The following is a 15,320-nucleotide window of genomic DNA, read 5'->3' as shown; positions in this document are numbered from 1 at the left end:
ATCTATTGAGATAATCATATGTTTTTTATCTTTCAATTTGTTAATGTGGTGTATTACGTTGATCGATTTGCGGATATTAAAGAATCCTTGCATTCCTGGGATAAAGCCCACTTGGTCATGGTGTATGATTTTTTTAATATGTTGTTGGATTCTGTTTGCTAGAATTTTGTTAAGGATTTTTGCATCTATGTTCATCAGTGATATTGGCCTGTAGTTTTCTTTTTTTGTGGCATCTTTGTCTGGTTTTGGAATTAGGGTGATTCTTTTTGATGTGATTTAAAAAAAAATTTTTTTTTAAATTTTCTCATTCTGATATTACATTATTGGTATAGAGAAATTCACGCTTCCCAGGTGGTGCTAGTGGTAAAGAAGCCAGTTGCCAATGCAGGAGAGTTCAATCCCTGGGTAGGGAAGATTCCCCTGGAGAAGGAAATGGCAACCCACTCCACTATTTCTCCCTGGGAAATCCTATGGACAGAGGAGCCTGGTGGGCCACAGTCCAAATGGTCGCGAAGAGTCAGACATAACTGAAGTGCCTGAGCACATACACACATACAGAAATTCAACAGATTACTATAGATTAATCTTGTATCCTGCAACCTTACTGAATTCATTTACTCTAATAGTTTCTGGGTGGAGATTTTAGGGTTCTCTACATGGAATATTATGTCATCCTTAAATAGTGACACTTTTACCTGTCATTGTTTGCACAGACTTATCTTTTTATTTTATTTATTTATTTATTTTTTTTTTCAGACTTATCTTTTTAATGATATTCCAAAACTCGGAGGAGTGGGCCAGGCAGGCCTCTGGGCTGAGCAGCTATGATGGAAGAGAGGACCTAGGCACTGAAAAAAAGGCTTGCAAAGCCCCTCCTTACCTTTCCAAAAGTTGAGACAGTCGAGGGTGGCGGGGATGGCTCCCCTTAACCCTTAAGGGAGGCAGGGAGAACAACCCTTCTAGTCTATGGGTAGAGTTAAGCTTCTGTTTTTCATTTCATGGCTACATGAACACATGGCTCTTGTCTTAAAATACAGAAGTAAATCATTTTCAATTCTTAATTTTAAAAATTCCTGCTACTAATTATTTCTCTTATCTTTTGTTTTACTCTCCCACATCCTATCTTCCTGCCCTGAGGCTCTTAGCGCTAAAATAACTGGAACTGAAAAGTCCCTTTTCAACAAACTGGCTTTCCCTACTTCTTCAAAGACTTTATTCAGTACCGCATACAACCTGTTCCTGGCAATGGGCCATAACATTCCTGATTCTTCCAGCTTCTTCTCCATATCCCTTCTTCTCACTTTCTCTCCTACTGATCTTTTCTCTCTTTCTCCCCTGCTTCAGTGTGTACTGACTGAAACCCTTATGAGTAATGAGCATTGTTTCTGTGTATTCCCCTTTGCCTGGAATTTCTTCTTTCTCCCTTCTCTGCTTATCTAAATTCTTTTTATCCTTCATTGTTTGCTTCAAACATCTTCTTCCATCTGGTGTGATACAGCAATTCCTAAGGATGGCTTTTTTCTCCATTTCAAATTTCTATAGACCTTATGGTCAGTTAAATGCATTTGGCCTTCATCACATGTCTCCTTTCATTAGTATTTATGGTGATTTTAATCCATCTCTTGTCTGCTTATATACATCCTGAGTTTCCTGAGGAAACAGACGTGCTGTGTTTATCTTTGAAACCTCAGCACCTTGCAGTGCTTTAATGGACTAGTTGCTTTGGATAGGTTTATAGATTGGGTGGTGTATTTGATACTTTACATGAAATCAAGAGGGTTTTTTTTTTCTAATTTTTTTCTCTTTCTTTTGTATTTTTTTAAATTATGATAACACATTTACAGGAGACTTGGAAAATACAGAACATAGTCACATATTCCACTATATGTTACCATTATTTTTAAGTAGATAAATTAAGATTTTTAGTTGGAGTTTCAATATCAAACTCAAAAATTAACAGAATGAATATTTGGAAAAGTAGAAGGATATAGTAGATCTGAAAGGCACTATGAACCAATTCAACATAGTTAAGATTTATACAATTTTCACACAAGAGTAGGATACAAATTCTGTTCAAGTTCCCACAGACCATAAACCAGGAGACATTGGAACATCTCTAGGGACATAAAACAAGGTGCAAAAATTTCAGGCTCTAAAGGTATTGAAATCAAACAGAAACTGTTCTCTTATCACTGTGGAATTTTGTTAGAAATCAATATCAAAAGATATTTGAAAATAACCCACATATTTTCAAGTGCAATGTGACAGTTACCAAGAGAGATCTTTGATTTAACTATTGAAAGCCTCAATAAAGTTAGAAGGCTGAAAAAACACAGAGGGTGATTGCGGGGAAGAAAACATTTAAATGAGAAATTAGTATCAAAATGAGAAATTAATATCAAGGATACTTAAAAAAAAACATGTATTTGGAAATTAAATATCCACTCTAAAATGATAGGTGTATCTAGAAGCTATAACAAGGAAAATTAGAAAATATTTTAACAGAATAAAAAAGAAAAGAGAATTTATCAGAATTTGTTGCATGCAGCTGAAGCTACTAATCAAGAGTTTTGAAGTCCCTCAAATCTAGTCTCTCCCCCTTGGGCTGTCTATGAAACCTGTCTAAGTGGATCTACTGGAAACAGTTTGAAGAAGAAAAAAAAAAGGTCATTTGTTTTATGAGAAATGAAGCAGGAAGAAAGTGAAGGTTAGCTCAAAACTTCCCAAAGGCAAATTTGCCATTTAAAACCAGCAGTCACATTCTTGTGGATGAAGTTGTCCCCAACCTCAGTCAAACGCTGCTTCCTGGAAGTGAAGGGCTGGTCAGTTCTTAGGGCCTCTGTATATGTAAGAGTGAGTGTGAGGCAGAGGGGAGAGATTAAGAAGCGGCAGTAAAAACAACGAAAGTGAGTGGGCAGTGAAACAACTGACCCTCTCTGTCATCATAGCAGAAATGGCTCTTTGAAGGAATTGCTGCATTTGTGCAGATTCTTCAGGATGGGCGTGAGACAGGGCAGATGCTGGTCAGCAAGCAGGTGACAGCTCTAGTCTTCCTATGACTGCTAGTCTACACGTTGTTTGCATGACTCTTTTGTTTTAAAACCTGTACAGAAAAATCCCTTTATAGGCTAAAGTGGGGGCTAGGTGAATTAGTCATTTGGTAAAAGAAACTCCATGGAAATATAAGCAGGGCAGGGAGGAGATAAATAATTATGATAATAAGATCATTTATGGAAAACTTAATATGAACCAGGGCAAATGTTAAAAGTGTAAGACACATTATTTAATCCCTCTAACAACCTATGAGGCAAGTACTACTAATGTATAGAGGTTCAGGAATTTGCTTATTATCACATTGCCACTCTCTGGGCAGAACCAGGATCCCACAGCAAAGGCTGTAATGGTCCAAGCAGTAGATATGTGATGATCATCTTTCCCCAAGCAAAATTCAGGACATGCGGACTAACTAAAATATATCAGAGTACACTGGGTACCATGGGGATAGACATTCACAGTTAGGATTGCTGAGAAGAATCCTGGCAATAGAGTCACTGGCCTTTAAATATCAGAAGAAAATTATGGATCAGCTTCAAACTTCTCTTCTTGCCTCTTTGGCAATAAAGAAATTATGCTGTTTATGTTTGGAGTGTGCCATTAATATCATCCTGACTGATCTATTGGAGCTTAAAAATAGTTTTGCTTGGAGTTCATCAAATCATTGATGAAAGGATTTCCAGATACACTTGGTATGGATTACAGATGCTTCCTCCTATAGTTTCCTTTTGGTTTCAAAGGTCCATTTAGAGAGGATCATTTGGTCTGATAAAAAGTTTTCACCAAATTTTGAAATGTATATTGAATTTGTCTTTTTTTTTTTTTTTCAAATGGAGTATAGCTCTATTGTTAGTCTAATGGGATGAGGTAAACAGTAAAACATCATCTCATGTGGTTATTTCTAATTTCTGCACTCAGTTGATTTTTACAAAGAAATTATATGTAAACAAGACACATTTTAAGCCTGTCTATTGGCAAGGTTGACTCTGCTTGAGGAGGTGGAGTAGGCAGATGATTGGAGAGTTTTCATTTGAGAGTTTCCTACTTCCACTATTTCTATCATTGCCCAGACATTGTCTGAAACTGGGGTCAGTTTGCTGCCTGTAAAGACAAGAAATGGAGTAGTTTGGTTAAAATATGGATGGGCTAATGGGAGATACATAGCCCTATCTTGGCTTCTTTCTGGGGCTTGTAGCTATACCATTTTCAAACACTGCTGGCCAACACTAGAGAAATGATTAATTTCTATGAGTAAGCAATCATCATCTGTGTACTGGACCAATAGACTCTGACCTGAAAAAAGGTTTTCATAGCACAATAAAGTTTGATGGGAAGGAAGAATGGCCTTTATTGAGCACCCATTATGTAACTGGTATTGTATAGGTGTCTTATACAAACTAAGGCATTTAAAACTCCCAATAGGTCTGTGTGGTAGATAGCAACTGGGATGGTTAGTGACTAGAGAATAAGGATAACAGTAACCTAATGATGAAGAAAAGAAGCCCTAGGGATTCTTATTGTAATTTTATAGTAGCAATTTGCTCAGGGTGTGGCTAGGGTTGTAGTGGAACCAGATTCAACACCAATAGTCCCTATTCCAGATCTCCTAACTGTAAAAACCCATATCCCTTTTGAGGTACACAGGAGGAAGTATACGATGAGAGGCTGAAATGTGGGCTGATGCGATCCGTTGACTGGTTTCTGATCCTGACCCCACCACTCAGACTAGTCATGAGATCTAGTGTGAACTGCGCAATCTCTGTGTGTCTCTTTCCTCAAAGGCAACATGGAAGGGAAACTAACAGCAGCTATCTATCTCACAGGCCTGTTGCAGAGATTTCAACATTTTAATACATGAAATGGGTGTGGTGCACAATAAGCCTTCCATAAATCAAGCTTTTATTGTTGCATGTTAGTGAGAAAGATCAAATGTAGAGGCTATTGCCCTGTCTGGTTGTTAGGGCTGAACTGGAGATCCTGGGTGGCTTACCAAAGCAAAGGACACAAGCCTCCTGATCAGTGGTAAAAAGGGAACATTGTTATTGAAGAAAATTCTGCTCATTTCAATATTTTGCCTTGAAGTGATTCTGGAGAACTGTATTGTTTAAAGCTTGAGACCTTTCAGTTAAGATCAACTAGTAAGCATTGGTTAAACTTATTCTTAAAATTATTATTAAAGGAAGCCAGACCATATGTTAAGAAGATAGGGCTCTAAAGGTAGGGTAACAGCACCATGTAAAAGAGGCCAGACATTTCAGTTCTGATTAACTGAAGTTCATTCTAGTAGACACCTGTGTAATGCAACCAGTCATAGAGTGGAGCAAGTTCTGTCTCTCAAGTAATCTGAAGAGAAGTTGCTCAATGATTTTCACCCCATTATCCTCTGAAATGCAATGTGTTGTACACTCTGTCTTTCAGGGATAGGAAAAGTGCCTTTTGTTTTCATTTGGCTTGTTTTTGGGGGTGGGATAGTTAGTAAACCACAGGCCTCAGTATTATGCTGCACAGTTCTTGAAGTTTTAAGATTTTCCAGTTTTAATTGATTAAAGACTTCTTGCTCTAAATGAAGATGTAAGGGAAATATAACACATGGTGAAGATAAGGAGAAAAGGGAACTCTATTACACTGTGGGTGGGAATGTAAATCAGTACAGCTACTATAGTAAACAGTTCCTCAAAAAAAAAAAAAAACAACCTAAAAGGAAAATTAGCATATGATCCATTAATCCCACTCCTGGGTATATATCTGAAGAAAGCAAAAACATGGATTCAAAAAGTTACATATACCCCAGTGTTCATGTGCATGCTTAGTCGCTCAGTCGTGTCCAACTCTCTGTGATCCCATGGACTGCAGCCTGCCAGGATCCTCTGTCCTTGGGGATTCTCCAGGCAAGAATCCTGGAGTGGGTTGCCATGCCCTCCTCCAGGGGACCTTCCCAACCCAGGGATCGAACCCAGGTCTCCCACACTGCAGGTAGATCCTTTATGGTCTGAGCCACCAGGGAAACCCAATGTTCATAGCAGCCTTATTTACAATAGCCAAGACATATATGGAAGCAACCCAAGTATCCATCAATAGATAAAGAAGATGTGGTATATAGTTACAACAGTAAACTACTCAGCTATAAAAAAAAGAATAAATTTCTGCCATTTGCAACAGCGTGGGTGGACCTAGAAGGATATTACACTTAGTGAAATAAGTCAAACAAAAGCAAATATTGTATGTTGTCACCCCTACATGGAGTGGAATCTAAAAAATAAAGCAAACAGATGAAGGCAACAATGACTCAAAGATACAGAGAAAAAACTAGTGGTTACCAGTAGGGAGAGGGGTGGAGGGAGGGGCAACATTGGGTAGGGAATTAAGAGGTATAAACTAGTATGTATAAAATAAATAAGCTACAAATATATATTGTACAGCACAGAGAAATATAGCCCTTAGTTTATAACAACTTTAAATAATCTATAAAAATATTGAATCACTACACTGCACATCTGAAACTAATATAATATTGTAAATCAACTATAGCTAAAATATAGGACTTTCCTGCTGGTACAGTGGCACATATATATATATGGCATATGGTGTGTGTGTGCGCTCACTTGTTCAGTCATATCTGACTCTTTGCAGCCCCATGCACTGTAGCCCACCAGGCTACTCGGTCCATGGAATTTCCCAGGTGAGAATATTGGAATGGGTTGCCATTTCCTACTTCAGGAGATTTTCCTGCCCCAGGAATCAAACCCACATTTCTTGTGTCTCCTGCATTGGCAGGAGGATTCTTTGCCTCTTTGCCACCTGGGAAGCACCATATACAGCATATGGAGCTCATGTTAATTAGTTACATGGATTAACAAGTTTTTTTAAAATATGAAAGGATGGTAGACTCGAATGGTTCAACTGTGGAATTAATCTGCTATTTATTGAACCATTACCATAACTCAGTATGTTCAGTATTGAGGATGCAGTGGTAAGATTTAGTCTCTGCCCTCAAAAGCATTTATAGCTTAATGGGGGAGGAAAAGACATAAAAAAGTACAGCAAATGTAAAAAATGTCACAGTAAAATGTACAAAGTGCAAGCATAGGAAACAGCTCTTCCTGGGAAAACATGTGAAAGCTTCACTATGCTGAGAGTTCAATAAGATGATCACAAACTGACTGCAGTGGGGATTTATGTGGTCCTTCTCAGAAGCAGAACAAATGTCAAACAGTGAGAAGTATGGCAGTGGACGCCCAGCGAACCCTGTGTACACTACCTACACTGCAGGACTTGGGAATGGCTCTCTCTAGCCCATTTCAAAATCTGCTGACATCTCAGCTCTCCCTCTTGCTGCCCAATCCATTCCTGAATCATGCTGATAGTCCAGGAGAGAGGCTATTCTCCTCCCAAGTTTGCTACTGGAAGTAACTATAAATTGTCTCATTTTCCATTTGACTAGACAAACTAGTGATCACTTCCATTAGCATGGAGTATCAGTAACCCTGACAGCAGCTTTTAATACATTATAAGCAACCTGTAAACTGAGGCAGCAGTCGTCATTGAGCAGGGAGAGAAACAAAGGCCACACATACATACAGTAGGAAAGATGGTAAATCAGGAAGAAAGGAACCGGTCAAATGTGGTCAGAGGGTCTTCCTCCTGCATGCTGCAGGTGAATCATTTAAGCACCACAGAATGTCAGTTTTCTGAGCTTCAGGCTGCAAAAGTATGTGTATACACATATACATACACATATACGTATATGTATATACTGGAGAAGGCAATGGCACCCCACTCCAGTACTCTTGTCTGGAAAATCCCACAGTCGGAGGAGCTTGGTGGGCTGCAGTCCATAGGGTCGCGCAGAGTCAGACATGACTGAGCAACTTCACTTTCACTTTTCATTTTCATGCATTGGAGAAGGAAATGGCAACCCACTCCAGTGTTCTTGCCTGGGGAACCCCAGGGACGGGGGAGCCTGGTGGGCTGCCGTCTATGGGGTCGCACAGAGTCGGACACGACTGAAGCGACTTAGCAGCAGCAGCAGCATATGTATATACACATATACTTCTGTATACAGGTGTGTGTAAATGTACCATTGCATTTATATGTGTATATATTAATATATATGTATGCATGTGTACATTTATCTGTTCATTTCTATGTATGTATGAATGTGTGGGTGCTTATAAACGTGTATACATGTGTGAATATATTGCGTGTGTGTGTGTAAGCGAGAGAGAGAGAGCAAGAGAGAAACCACACAAGCTGGAAAGTAAGTTTAAGACTTTCACATCCTCTGGTCTCTGTCTCTCCCCATCCCCACTCCTCCACATCAATAGACAAAAGCAGAAAGGATGCCCTGTGACCTGACTGCATTAGAAAGTTTGCAGCTCTTAAGAGGACGTTCCACCTGGGAACCTCATTGGTTCCCCGCAGGATGGTGGGTTTTATAAGAAATCTCCGATTCCCCCGGGAAGGGACTGCTGCTGACAGGCTGGACTGGAGCGCGGCCGCCCTCGGCCGCCACCCCCACTGCTCTGGGTACCAAAGTCGGCCCCCGCTCGCCGCCGCGCGCTCTGCAGAGGAGGGCCGGGCCGGGCAGCTCGGCCCCGGCGCTCGGCCCGCGGCGCGGGCGCTAGGGGAGGGAGCGGGAGGGGAGGGCGGGGGCAGGGGCGGCGGGAGGCCATGCCTCCAGCTGCGGAGGCTGCCGCACAGCTGGGGCCGGCGCGGTCAGCGGCGCGGCGCCGTCGCCCTCGCGCGCCAGCTCTCGCTGCTCGGCCCGCGGCCGGCGGACTTTGCGGAGGGCGCCCGGCGTAGGCGGCGGCGGGTGTGGGCCGAGCCGGTATTTATAGCTCGGTGACAGCAGCCGCGGCAGCGACGCCGCTGGCCCGTCTCGCCGCGCTTCCCAGAGAGGCCGCGGGCGCGGCAGAGGGCTTCGCTCCCCCGGGTCTCCCGAGTGCGGACGCCCAGAGTCCGCGCGGCCCCCTCGGTGAGTACGCGGCCCGGGCGCCCGGCGCGCCCACCCCGCCTCTCGGTCCCGCCGCGGCGAAGCCCTCCCGGCCCGGCCGCCCGCAGCCGCGCCGCCGCCTCGTCCCTGCGCGCGACTGCGGCCCCGGCCGCGGCCCCCGGCCGGCTGCCCTGCGCCGCCTCTCCTTCCTTCCCGGGGCCGGCGCGCCGAGGGGTCGGCGAAGTGGCCGGGAGGGGAGCGCGCACCTGCCCTCCTGAGAAAGGGCGGAGGCGGCTCGGGGGAGGGCTGGGGCGGGGGTACCCTCCAACTCCGGGCTCCGGGGGGTGAGGGACGTCACCGGGGTGCACGGCGAACTTTCCTCGCTCCAGTGATTCCTAGGATGCGGGCAGAGTGAAAGCCCCAGTATTGTGCGTTAATTAAATTAACAGGTTGTAGTTCGGAACTGTTCTCCTTAAAAACAACCCCCCACCCCCAGACCGCACAAAACTTGAGCGCTTTTGCGTGTTTACTGCCTTCATCATGATTAATGAAGCTGTTTATCTATCCCTGCTTTTGACAGTGCCAGAGGCCCACAAGTGTGTTTGACCCATGTGGGTCCACTTTGGCTCCCTTATTCATTCTACCCGCTGTGGAACAATAGGCGAGTGTGTGGGTATGAGGGATGCTAGTAAACATCACATGCTTGTTTTAGTATTTATGTGTAGATAGAAGTCTCATGATTGACCAGTGTTTTTTTTGAGTTAAAGTACATTGAATACATGTGTTTTCCCTCTAGTTATAAATGATACGTTGTTTGAAATCCAGAGAAAGACTTCTAGGAAGATTTCGGGGTTTGGTTTTGTCTTCAGAATAAAGTTCTTCCAGTTTTTTGAATGTAAAGTGTAGTAAGAGTCCCTGTAAGAGCTATTTCTGTTGTGAAACACTCAATTTTTGTCATGCTTATACTCTCTAACTCCATTTCCTTCCCCAATCTTTGTATTTTAAAGGTAATTATGGATTTTGACATTTTGGCTCAGATACTTATTCTCACCCCACTCCACCTTCATCTGAGCCTTGTATTCAAAAACCAGTACTTGTTTATTGTATTTAATTTACTTCTTCAAATTGTCAGTCAGTTAAAAAGCAATTTCAGATATGAGCAAATTTTATTTTATTCATTAACTCTTGCTTTTTTTGGTGTTGTGTCTGGAATATGATCATATTAATTCTTTATCAACACATGTCTCTGAAGAGAAAATATGAATATTTTAAAAGAATTAATTGTTTATTATTTTTTGACTTAGGACTTGAGAAGGCTGTTTTGATGGGAAGATTGGCTAATGTCATGTTTAGAGGGAACCCCAGACCTGCTCTGCTTTCAGGTTTTTCTATTTTAAAAACTTGCATTGGTTCAGTGCTTTGTTATCCCAAAGACTGGAGGGTAGTAACAAGGAAAAAAAGTAATTTAAAAATTGGAACACTGTGAAGGGAAAGTGTAGGAAGTGATTTATGGATGTGATCCTCTAAATTACCTAGGGTACCACAAGTACAGATCTGATATCTGTGCAAAGCCACTTATAGTGGTTTCATTGATTGACTTAAAAGGTTGCTTTTTATTTAAAAGGCTGTGTGGTCTCTTGTATTGGACTAAAAATGAGAAGTTCCAACTTTACTTCTGTTGTTACTGCTGTTTGTATTTTTAAAACCTGTATTAAGCACTTGCATTACGTAAAATACTATGTCATTTCCTCATGCTTGCCTTTTCATCTAACAATTCAAATAGTAAACTAAGACCTGTTCCTACCTCACGACTGGTCCAGGCAAATATATATATTTGGTTTTCTCACCTCTGCCATTTCTCTTTTTACAGACTTGGATATCACATTATCAAGAGTCTGCTCTGTCTGGTATAGAATCTTCAGTGCTTTTTTTTTCCTCACACAAGTTTGGTCTGTTACCCAATTGTCATCCACACATTTACTTTTTCACTTATTCATCCATCAGCAAAGATTTTTTGAGTGCCCCGTAGGTGTAAGTCACCACCTAGTTCCTACCCTTGCTTCCTTCCCATAGGTAGTTTTTAGGTTATCCTTTTCAGTGTAGCGAATACACAATAATTAAGAGTATTGACTTTGGGGTCATAAAGAGGTGGTTCTGCCTGCTTCCCCCAGTTGGGAGCTGTATGACCTTGGACAGATAACCTTTTAAAAACTCTGTTTCTTCACTGGTAAATCCAAAAGTTAGGTCTAAGGGCTGATTGAGATAATGCATGAAAAGTACTTGCCAAGAGCCCCAAATATAAAAAGCACTCCAAAATGTTAGTCATTATGTCACCTATATCTGCTCCAGAGGTATTCATCTCAGGAAATGCATTCCCTATCTCAGGAAATGGCAAATCCATTCTGGGGTTTGTCAGGCCATGTCCACATCCGGTCCATCAGTACATCTTGTCATCTCTTCTTTTTTTAATGCATCCAGAATCTGGTGCATTTCCAAGCATCAGGCAGAGTGGTCAGATTGTGTCACTCTTCTGTCCCCCGTTTGCACAGAGTGAAGCCCATGTGGTAGGATGGCCTCAAGGTCTGATCAGGTCCTGCCTCCCAGATCTCTAGTCCTTGCATGCTCCCCTGCACCCACATGCTGTCCAGTCACTAGTCTCCTGGCTTTCCCTTAAATGCTCTAATCATGTGCAGCACAGGCCTTTCCCTTTGTCTGGATCATTCTTTCCTCAGATGTCTGCTTGCCTAACGTCCTTCTTACACGTCTGCAATTGTCACCTGATAGTGAGACCTTTTTAACTTCCCTGACACCCCATGTGAACTTTTCCTTTTCTCCATCAACTTGTAACTTTCTAAAATACTGTCTGTTCCATTTTTCTCTGTTTAATGTCTTTTTCTCTCAATCTAGATCCTAAAGTTCAAAGCAACAGGGGTGTGGTTTGTTAGTAACCTTCATGTGTAGGCCAGTGCTTGTCACAAATATGCAACAGTGAACATGTGAATAGTGACTAGTGAACAAATGAATGATGAAATTATGGAATTAGTATGGAATTAGCAGGTCTGGACTTCACCGCTTTCTATGTGCGATTTTGGACAAGTAGCTTGAGCTTTCTGAGCCTCGTTTTCAATATTTGTAAAGTAGGATGATATTCATCCTTTGTGTTGTTATGGTAAAATCCCGAGACACTGAGAATAGCATATAAAAACCACTCAGTAAATGTAATATATAGTTGATGTTATTTCCATGCTCATGTTTCATGGGAATGACCAGGAGTCATTTGCATTTTAATAGTGGTCCTCAGGTAAGGAAGTGTCTGAAAGTGACCAGGCACTTACAAATGAAATCCTCTTTGGTCTCCACTGCCACCCTGTGAGGAAAGTATTTTCGTTAGGATTCTGCTGGTGAAGAAGTAGGATCTCAGAGTGGTTAGGGATTTGCTCAAGGTCACTGAGGTAGTGAGTAGCAGGTAGAAATTTCAGGTAGAAATGGACCATATTTCGCCCATCACCATTTGTTTTGCCTTCCTGATGCTTTTGATCATTTGGGTAAAGATATTCTAATGATGTGATTTCACCCAATAAAAACACTAAGAGGTAAAATGTGATATAAACATAGGCTGTTGTTATTTATCTTTTAAGGAAATAGTATTAAATAATTTAAAGCTCTATCTGCCCTTTTGATAGACAATTTTTGAAGTGATTATTTCCCAGGGAGTAAATGAAATGATTGTATCAATAAATAGTGTTCTGTCAACTGCGAAGAGCTTTACATACATTAATATAATACTATATAGCTAGGTAACTGAAGAAAATAATCTTTAACTTTGTCTTGTACTAAAACAGCCAAGAAGTATCCCAAACACAGCTGTTTGCAGCACAAACTGCATACCACAAAAAACAAAGTACAAGGAGTCTTTTTAACAATTATTTTTCAAGAAATTAGATTCAAGGTGCTGAAATAAAGTTCACACTTTTGGCAGAGTACAGACATGGTTATCTTTAATAAGCCCTTTGACAAGAGCTAAGAAGGATTTCAGGTGAATTTTCAGACACAGATACCAAGGAGCTTCAAAACATTTGGAGAAATTCTTTTTTTAATCCTAGCACAGTGCTGCACAGTGCAAATGATGTTCATTTTACCTGGTTAGGTATCACTAGATGCTAAGACCTGCATTAGCAGAGCTGGACTTTGGGGGCACTTGGCTAGTGATAATGTCTTTTGTATAGCATAATTTTTTAGTTCATCAAGGACTTTGCCACATGAACTCATACTTTTTTTTTTTTAATGGAAGTGATACACTCCATCTTGCTCATACTTGTCATTATGCATAAAGCATCACCCGAGCCAGGGTTCCTGCTGAGGGAAACATGAAATTTGTACTCTTGAAGTCCTTGAGAGTTTCACTTATTTGGAAAAACCCCAGTAAGTAAAGAAGGCAGGGTGCTTTCATTACGAATCAGGTAAATGATTAAAACAATTATCAGGGCTTTGATGTTCTCCTGGTCCAGTACTTGATTATCTTTAATGTAAACTGTTGGAGCTGCCTCCCAGCGAGTGTTGCCGTTTTCATCATGCCTCTTACCAGTTTGTCATTTTCCAAGTAGGCGGAGAAATCTTTCAAAATCCTGCTGCAAGCAATTGTACTGCTCTTCTGCTTTGAAGACTGATTCTGTAGTCTCTAATCAGTAAAATAAAGAACACTACTTTTGCGTAATCTTCCTTAAAATAGCCCCAGATTATCCTTAACTATCTAACGGTGCCCCCAAGTGCTGTGTGTTCCAGCCACACAGAACTACTGATAGATCTCTCTGTCCCAGACGTCCTTTCCTGTGCCTTTGCTGAGCTCCTCCTCCCAACTTGCATGTAATTACCTACTTTCCACTTTTCCATTCTTAGCTGTTAGTACCAGGTAAAATGGGGCTTCCCTGGTGGCTCAGCTGGTAAAGAATCTGCCTGCAATGCAGGTGACCCAGGTTCAATCCCTGGATTGAGAAGGAAATGACTACCTACCTCAGGATTCTTGCCTGGAGAATTCCATAGACAGAGGAGCCTAGTGGGTTACAGTTCACGGGATCCAAAGAGTCGTACACAGCTGAGCAACTGACATTTGCACTTTACTTCACCAGGTAAAATACTGGCTTGTAGTAAAATGCATGACATTTCTGATACCTACACTAAATACCAGTCTCTCTAGAATATAAACCATGACTGAAGGCCTATGGATTATCAGGCAGGGTGTAAAGTTTCAGCCTGTCACTGCTGTTATGTGAAAGCAGCGGCTTCCAAGATTCTGATGGTGGCATCTATCTCATGATTTTATTATTATGAGAGGAAATTGAATAGTGTGAATTAGTCTAGTTCTCAGAGGTGCAGTGTTCTGTATAAGTAGAGTTGGAAAATCCGAATGAATGTCAGTGATGCATTGCAAAAGGACAATCAGATCAACTCAACTACTTATACTGATGCTCAAAGGAGAAGGGAAAAAATTAGAGCAATCCTGGTCAGTCACATGATCCCAGTGCTTTCCAATCATGGTGTCAAGTCAGTTTGAATAGTAATAGTAGATTCATTTATCTTAGAAGTACTATGAATCTTTAATATCAATTGGCCTTATTATTAGGAACTTTCTAAACAACATGAAAAAGGCATGATTTTGGAATCTATGTCTTTGTGTGGGGAAGATGGAGTATAGAATGTTGAAGGCATGTGGCTTGAATTTGAATCCTGGCTTTGGCGGAGGTTTGTTCTGTTCTTTGATGCAAGCTACTAAACTCAGTTTAAACATTGCTTCCAATAGAGTATCTCTTCATTAGGTTGCTATGAAATTTGAATGAGATGTTTGTAAAGCCCTTTAGCATAGTGTCTGCGAAATGGTAAGTCTTTAGTAAGTGTTAACCTTAGCAATAATGAGAACAGTGCAGAAACTGGTGCTGAAATGGGATGGTAGCTGTCGGGATGGGGTTGAGGGTGTATCAGTGCTTGTTACTGGCCCATCATTCTTGCAGTCTTTAGATTCAGCTGCTCTTCTCTTTCCTTAGTGGGAGGAATGGCAGGTTGCTCTGCCTTCTTCTAATCTCATTTATACAAGGGGGCTTCTCTTTTGTAGTTCCACTCAGTTTATCCAGTTTATTAATTGCCCACTATGAGGCCAGCACTGTGCTATGCCCTGAAAGTAAACAGCCCTTTCCCTGGGGACTTTGTGATCTAGGGAGGAAGACAAATACATAAACATATAATTTCACTATGATCTGCTAAGAGCTAAGATAAAAACACATTTACTTAAGATAAAAGCTCAATATGGAAGCAGAATTGAATTTTAAAAAAATTAAAAAAT

General features: G+C 41.3%; 1 protein-coding gene across 4 annotated transcripts in view; it reads left to right on the top strand.

Moving 5' to 3' along the window:
* TMEM117 (transmembrane protein 117) overlaps positions 1 to 15,320 on the top strand; it is a 596,659-nt gene that overhangs the window by 29,610 nt on the left and 551,729 nt on the right. Inside the window, exon 1 of one of the 4 annotated variants that reach the window (XM_065934574.1) lies at positions 8,722 to 9,028. The exons of the other annotated variants lie outside the window; for them this stretch is intronic. The gene's annotated coding sequence lies outside the window, so the exon portion shown is untranslated. Of the gene's footprint in view, positions 1 to 8,721; positions 9,029 to 15,320 lie in introns of those variants that run through there. 4 annotated transcript variants of the gene reach the window in all.

Source organism: Muntiacus reevesi, chromosome 4, assembly GCF_963930625.1.
Source record: "Muntiacus reevesi chromosome 4, mMunRee1.1, whole genome shotgun sequence".
NCBI classification, from domain to species: Eukaryota; Metazoa; Chordata; class Mammalia; order Artiodactyla; family Cervidae; genus Muntiacus; species Muntiacus reevesi.
The sequence above is the reverse complement of the archived record's forward strand: the minus strand, read 5'-3'. Positions and strand labels throughout refer to the sequence as shown.